Raw genomic sequence first — 7,808 nt, 5'->3', positions numbered from 1 at the left:
AGACCCAGTACTGTGGCTGAGAACAGACCAGACAGAACCAAACCCAGTACTGTGGCTGAGAACAGACCAGACCGAACCAAACCAGAGCTACCTCATACTGCATCATCAGTATGAAGCGTTAACCAGTACTGTCAACATCTGAGATCTATTGGTTCCTCCCTACACCCGTCAACCACAGCAGCTTCCATCTGTATGCTGTTGGTTTGAAGCCCTTAAATTGGACAGTGGATGGCGTTTCATTTGGATACAATGCTGTGTGAATAGACATTAGTGTCTGCCATTTTGGGTCTGAACAGTTTCATTTGGACACAATGCTGTGTGAATAGACATTAGCGTCTGCCATTTTGGGTCTGAACAGTTTCATTTGGACACAATGCTGTGAGAATAGACATTAGCGTCTGCCATTTTGGGTCTGAACAGTTTAATTTGGACACTGCTGTGAGAATAGACATTAGTGTCTGCCATTTTGGGTCGGAAAAGTGGACAGTTTAATTTGGACCCAATGTTGTGTGAATGGATAATTGCCTTGGCGTCTGCCATTTTGGATCCCCATCGGGACTGAACAGTGGACAGAGTCACTGAGTGCTGGAGTGACCACATTACGTTTCTGTTTAAAACATAACCCCAATCTCTCTCTCTCTCTAAGACCTCTTTCTCTCAGAGGGCAGACATATTTGGTGAGATAAGCTACGTACGTTCTTCTTGTTTATATTTGAACTGTGTGCCTTTTGTTCATAAAAATGTTTATTTATGTTAGTTAATGTAACATTGAGTAAATAAATAATCTAAAAGAGAAAATCATAGCGCTGTCCAGGCTGCTTTTATTGCCCAGTTTTATATTTCATTGGCAGTTGAGTACACTCTTTCTACAACCTCAGCAAACACTGGTCCTGTTTTATGGGCCTACTGTAAGTAGCCTAGATGCAGCCAAGACAGAAAGATAAACGCAGTCATAAGAGCATAATATACAAGGAATTTCTCCAAGCTGCTAATGAGAACCTTTACGACCTTGCACCTAGCCGGTGGGAATTCTGGTGGGGTGACCCCACCCAGGCAGTGGCAGTGGTGGCAACACTGAAATCCATGGTGAGGGGGGTCACACTCTGACAATCAGAGAGGGGGCAAATTATTGTGGCCCTGGTGGCACAAAATCATCAAAGGTCTGACTGCACAGAGATTCTTGGGGAAATTGTCACAACAGCATGTGTGTGTTTCAGGGTAGGGGGGTGGGTCTCAGAACCATCAGCTAGGACTTGACATTGGTTAATCAAACCTTCCATTTTTGGTCAATGTTGCATGCCCTCTCAAACAGCTACAACTGTATTTGCATTCACACATGAAGTCTTCTCTTGAGTTGGGCTCAGGGATGGAACAACTGTTGAACGTCTGAGCTTGTGGCTGTTTGTGGTGGGAGAGGAGTCGAGTGTGTGCGTGTGTGCGTGCGTGTGTGTGTGTGCGTGTGTGCGTGTGTGTGTCCCACATCTGTTGCTATGGGGTAATTCAAGGGTTTTTCTTTATTTTTACTATTTTCCACATTGTAGGATTATAGTGAAGACATTAACATTATGAATGGTTCTGGGATTTTTGCTCACCGTTCTTGTGATCATTTTGACCCCACGGGGTGAGATCTTGCGTGGAGCCCCAGATCGAGGGAGATTATCAGTGGTCTTGTATGTCTTCCATTTCCTAATAATTGCTCCCACAGTTGATTTCTTCAAACCAAGCTGCTTACCTATTGCAGATTCAGTCTTCCCAGCCTGGTGCAGGTCTACAATTTTGTTTCTGGTTTCCTTTGACAGTTCTTTGGTCTTGGCCATAGTGGAGTTTGGAGTGTGACTGTTTGAGGTTGTGGACAGGTGTCTTTTATACTGATAACAAGTTCAAACAGGTGCCATTAATACAGGTAACGAGTGGAGGACAGAGGAGCCTCTTAAAGAAGAAGTTACAGGTCTGTGAGAGCCAGAAATCTTGCTTATTTGTAGGTGACCAAATACTTGTCTTCCACCATAATTTGCAAATAAATTCATAAAAAATCCCACAATGTGATTTTTTTATATATTTTTTCTCATTTTGTCTGTCATAGTTGAAGTGTACCTATGATGAAAATTACAGGCCTCTCTCATCTTTTTAAGTGGGAGAACTTGCACAATTGGTGGCTGACTAAATGTACATGCAGGTTTAAATACCTCTGACCTAGTGAGATATACATGGAGGAGGTTTAATATCCTGACTTAGTGAGATATACATGGAGGAGGTTTAATCTCCTGACCTAGTGAGATATACATGGAGGAGGTTCAATCTCCTGACCTAGTGAGATATACATGGAGGAGGTTTAATACCCTGACCTAGTGAGATATACATGGAGGAGGTTTAATACCCTGACCTAGTGAGATATACATGGAGGAGGTTTAATACCCTGACCTAGTGAGATATACATGGAGGAGGTTTAATACCCTGACCTAGTGAGATATACATGGAGGAGGTTTAATATCCTGACTTAGTGAGATATACATGGAGGAGGTTTAATCTCCTGACCTAGTGAGATATACATGGAGGAGGTTCAATCTCCTGACCTAGTGAGATATACATGGAGGAGGTTTAATACCCTGATCTAGTGAGATATACATGGAGGAGGTTTAATACCCTGACCTAGTGAGATATACATGGAGGAGGTTTAATACCCTGACCTAGTGAGATATACATGGAGGAGGTTTATACCCTGACCTAGTGAGATATACATGGAGGAGGTTTAATACCCTGACCTAGTGAGATATACATGGAGGAGGTTTAATACCCTGACCTAGTGAGATATACATGGAGGAGGTTTAATACCCTGACCTAGTGAGATATACATGGCGGAGGCTCAATCAAGCTAGTCGTCTTGACTACTTTCTCATGTCATTCAAATCAAATGTTTTTAGTCACATGCGCTGAATACAAGCCCCTAACCAACAATGTAGTTTTAAAAAATACGGATAAGAAATAAAAGTAACAAGAAATTAAAGAGCAGCAGTAAAATAACAATCTCGCTTGCACCAAAAGTTTAAAAAGTGATGATAGGAGACAGGATGCGGTCTGAGATATACAATGCATTCAGAAAGGGTTGCTAGGAGACAGAATGCGGTCTGAGATATACAATGCATTCAGAAAGGGTTGCTAGGAGACAGAATGCGGTCTGAGATATACAATGCATTCAGAAAGGGTTGCTAGGAGACAGAATGCGGTCTGAGATATACAATGCATTCAGAAAGGGTTGCTAGGAGACAGAATGCGGTCTGAGATATACAATGCATTCAGAAAGGGTTGCTAGGAGACAGAATGCGGTCTGAGATATACAATGCATTCAGAAAGGGTTGCTAGGAGACAGAATGCGGTCTGAGATATACAATGCATTCAGAAAGTGTTGCTAGGAGACAGAATGCGGTCTGAGATATACAATGCATTCAGAAAGGGTTGCTAGGAGACAGAATGCGGTCTGAGATATACAATGCATTCAGAAAGGGTTGCTAGGAGACAGAATGCGGTCTGAGATATACAATGCATTCAGAAAGGGTTGCTAGGAGACAGAATGCGGTCTGAGATGTACAATGCATTCAGAAAGTGTTGCTAGGAGACAGAATGCGGTCTGAGATATACAATGCATTCAGAAAGGGTTGCTAGGAGACAGAATGCGGTCTGAGATATACAATGCATTCAGAAAGGGTTGCTAGGAGACAGAATGCGGTCTGAGATATACAATGCATTCAGAAAGTGTTGCTAGGAGACAGAATGCGGTCTGAGATATACAATGCATTCAGAAAGGGTTGCTAGGAGACAGAATGCGGTCTGAGATATACAATGCATTCAGAAAGTGTTGCTAGGAGACAGAATGCGGTCTGAGATATACAATGCATTCAGAAAGTGTTGCTAGGAGACAGAATGCGGTCTGAGATATACAATGCATTCAGAAAGTGTTGCTAGGAGACAGAATGCGGTCTGAGATATACAATGCATTCAGAAAGTGTTGCTAGGAGACAGAATGCGGTCTGAGATATACAATGCATTCAAAAAGTGATCGGATCCCTTCCCTGTTCCCACATTTTGTTACGTTATAGCCTTATTCTAAAATGTATTAAAATAATTTTTCCCCCTCATCAATATACACACAATACCACATAATGACAAAGCGAAAAAAGGGTTTTAGATTTTTTTTGCAAATGTTCAGAAAACAAACAGAAACCTTTTTTACATATAAGTATTCAGACCCTTTGCTATGAGAGTCGAAATTGATCTCAGGTGCATCCTGTTTCCATTGATCATCCTTGAGATGTTTCTACAACTTGATTGGAGTCCACCTGTGGTAAATTCAATTATTTGGGCATGTTTTGAAAAGGCACACACCTGTCTTATATAAGGTCCCGCAGTTGACAGTGCATGTCAGAGCAAAAATAAAAACATGAAGTCGAAGGAATTATCCGTAGAAACAGGATTGTGTCGAGGCACAGATCTGGGGAAGGATACCAAAAAATGTCTGCTGCATTGAAGGTCCCCAAGAACACAGTGGCCTCCATCATTCTTAAATTAAAGAAGTTTGGAACCACCAAGACTCTTCCTAGAGCTGGCTGCCTGGCCAAACAGCAATCGGAGGAGAAGGGCCTTGGTCAGGGATGTGACCAAGAACCCGATGGTCACTCTGACAGAGCTCCAGAGTTTCTGTGTGGAAATGGGAGAACCTTCCAGAAGGAGAACCATCTCTGCAGCGCTCCACCAATTAGGCCTTTATGGTAGAGTGACCAGATGGAAGCCACTGCTCAGTAAAAGGCACATGACGGCCCGCTTGGAGTTTGCCAAAAGACACCTAAAGGACTCAGACCATGAGAAACAAGATTTGCTGGTCTGATGAAACGGTAGGGACTAGTCAAGATCGAGGGAAAGATGAACGGAGCAAAGTACAGAGAGATCCTTTATGAAAATCTGCTCCAGAGTGCTCAGGACCTCAGACTGGGTCTAAGGAAATGATGCAGACAATTACATTGATGAAAGCCACAAGCTATCTGAAATATTAAAGCTGATCTTCCCCTAAATTAAAAAAAGAAAGAGTTTAAGGGTACATGAGATTAGTGATAATGCCAGAGAAGCTAGTGTTTGGAAGATATATTTCCTTGGTGGCCGGTAAACCGTGCCAATATATCCTCCAAACACAGGATTTGAGGGTATTGTCACTTTTATACAACAGGTTACCGACATATTCAAATAATAATTGACAGATTTTCACTAGAAACTTTATTTTTATTAATTTGTTCATACTATTTATTTGTCCTGCTCGCTATCCTCAAACTCCCTGTCATAAATCGACCAAGGCGCAGCGTGCATGTAGTTCCACATCTTTTAATGAAAGTGAAATAACCAAAAAACAAACAGGTAAACAGCAAAGGACCGAGGTGCACACAAACACACACGGAAAAATAATTACCCACAAAACACAGGTGGGAAAAGGCAGACAGCTGCCTCTGATTGGGAACCATACCAGGCCAAACACATAGAAATAGAAAACATAGAACACAAAACATAGAATGCCCCGCCCCAACTCACGCCCTGAGCAAACCAAAATAGACATAAAAAAGGAACTAAGGTCAGGACGTGACAATTTTGTCCTTCCACTAGATAAAGTTCCGACACAAATCTAGGGTTTCTTCCCAAGCCGGCCGGCTGGTCATTCATCCTTTCGTTTCAAATCAAATGTTATTGGTCACATACACATGGTTAGCAGATGTTAATGGTCACATACACATGGTTAGCAGATGTTAATGGTCACATACACATGGTTAGCAGATGTTATTGGTCGCATACACATGGTTAGCAGATGTTATTGGTCGCATACACATGGTTAGCAGATGTTATTGGTCACATACACATGGTTAGCAGATGTTAATGCGAGTGTAGTGGAATGCTTCTAGTTCCGACAATGCAGTAATAACCAATGAGTAATCTAACCTAACAATTCCACAACTACTACCTTAGACACACAAGTGTAAAGGGAAAAATCATATGTACATGAAGATATCTGAATGAGTGATGGTACAGAGCAGCATAGGCAAGATGCAGTAGGTGATATAGAGTACAGTATATACATATGAGATGAGTATGTAAACAAAGTGGCATAGTTTAAAGTGGCTAGTGATACATGTATTACATAAAGATGCAGTAGATTATATAGAGTACAGTATATACATATTGGGGCTGCAGGGTAGCCTAGTGGTTAGAGCGTTGGACTAGTAACCGGAAGGTTGCGAGTTCAAACCCCCGAGCTGACAAGGTACAAATCTGTCGTTCTGCCCCTGAACAGGCAGTAAACCCACTGTTCCTAGACCAGTTAACCCACTGTTTCTAGGCCGTCATTGAAAATAAGAATTTGTTCTTAACTGACTTGCCTGGTTAAATAAAGGTTAAATAAAAATATACATATGAGATGAGTAATGTAGGGTATGTAAACATTACATTAAGTGGCATTGTTTAAAGTGGCTAGTGATACTTTTTTTTACATCAATTTCCATTATTAAAGTGAGCTGGAGTTGAGTCAGTATGTTGGCAGCAGCCACTCAATGTTAGTGGTGGCTGTTTAACAGTCTGATGGCCTTGAGATAGAAGCTGTTTTTTAGTCTCTCGGTCCCTGCTATGATGCACCTGTACTGACCTCGCCTTCTGGATGATAGCGGGGTGAACAGGCAGTGGCTCAGGTGGTTGTTGTCCTTGATGATCTTTATGGCCTTCCTGTGACATCGAATGGTGTAGGTGTCCTGGAGGGCAGGTAGTTTGCCCCGAGATGATGCGTTGTGCAGACCTCACTACCCTGTGGAGAGCCTTACGGTTGTGGGCGGAGCAGTTGCCGTACCAGGCGGTGATACAGCCCGACAGGATGCTCTCGATTGTGCATCTGTTGAAGTTTGTGAGTGCTTTTGGTGACAAGCCTAATTTCTTCAGCCTCCTGAGGTTGAAGAGGCGCTGCTGCGCCTTCTTCACCACGCTGTCTGTTTGGGTGGACCAATTCAGTTTGTCCGTGATGTGTACGCCGAGGAACTTAAAACTTACTACCCTCTCCACTGCTGTCCTGTCGATGTGGATAGGGGGGTGCTCCCTCTGCTGTTTCCTGAATTCCATGATCATCTCCTTTGTTTTGTTGACGTTGAGTGTGAGGTTATTTTCCTGACACCACACTCCGAGGGCCCTCACCTCCTCCCTGTAGGCCGTCTCGTCGTTGTTGGTAATCAAGCCTACCACTGTAGTGTTGTCCGCAAACTTGATGATTGAGTTGGAGGCGTGCGTGGCCACGCAGTCATGGGTGAACAGGGAGTACAGGAGAGGGCTCAGAATGCACCCTTGTGGGGCCCCAGTGTTGAGGATCAGCGGGGTGGAGATGTTGTTACCTACCCTCACCGCCTGGGGGTGGCCCGTATCCAGTTGCACAGGGCGGGGTCGAGACCCAGGGTCTCGAGCTTGATGACGAGTTTGCAGGGTACTATGGTGTTAAATGCTGAGTTGTAGTCAATGAACAGCATTCTCACATAGGTATTCCTCTTGTCCAGATGGGTTAGGGCAGTGTGCAGTGTGTTTGCATTTGCATCATCTGTGGACCTATTGGGGCGGTAAGCAAATTGGAGTGGGTCTAGGGTGTCAGGTGGGGTGGAGGTGATATGGTCCTTGACTAGTCTCTCAAAGCACTTCATGATGACGGAAGTGAGTGCTACGGGGTGGTAGTTGTTTATCTCAGTTACCTTAACTTTCTTGGGAACAGGAACAATGGTGGCCTTCTTGAAGCATGTGGGAACAGC

General features: G+C 43.4%; 1 protein-coding gene across 1 annotated transcript in view; it reads left to right on the top strand.

Moving 5' to 3' along the window:
* The window catches only part of LOC110503414 (TCDD-inducible poly(ADP-ribose) polymerase), a 24,499-nt gene extending 23,698 nt beyond the window's left edge, over positions 1–801 (top strand). The window contains 1 exon segment of the mRNA XM_036961404.1: positions 1–801. This exon segment is cut by the window's left edge and continues 476 nt beyond it. The gene's annotated coding sequence lies outside the window, so the exon portion shown is untranslated.
* The last annotated feature ends 7,007 nt before the right edge of the window (positions 802–7,808 follow it).

Source organism: Oncorhynchus mykiss, chromosome 24 (assembly GCF_013265735.2).
Source record: "Oncorhynchus mykiss isolate Arlee chromosome 24, USDA_OmykA_1.1, whole genome shotgun sequence".
Lineage (NCBI taxonomy): Eukaryota > Metazoa > Chordata > Actinopteri > Salmoniformes > Salmonidae > Oncorhynchus > Oncorhynchus mykiss.
The sequence above is the reverse complement of the archived record's forward strand: the minus strand, read 5'-3'. Positions and strand labels throughout refer to the sequence as shown.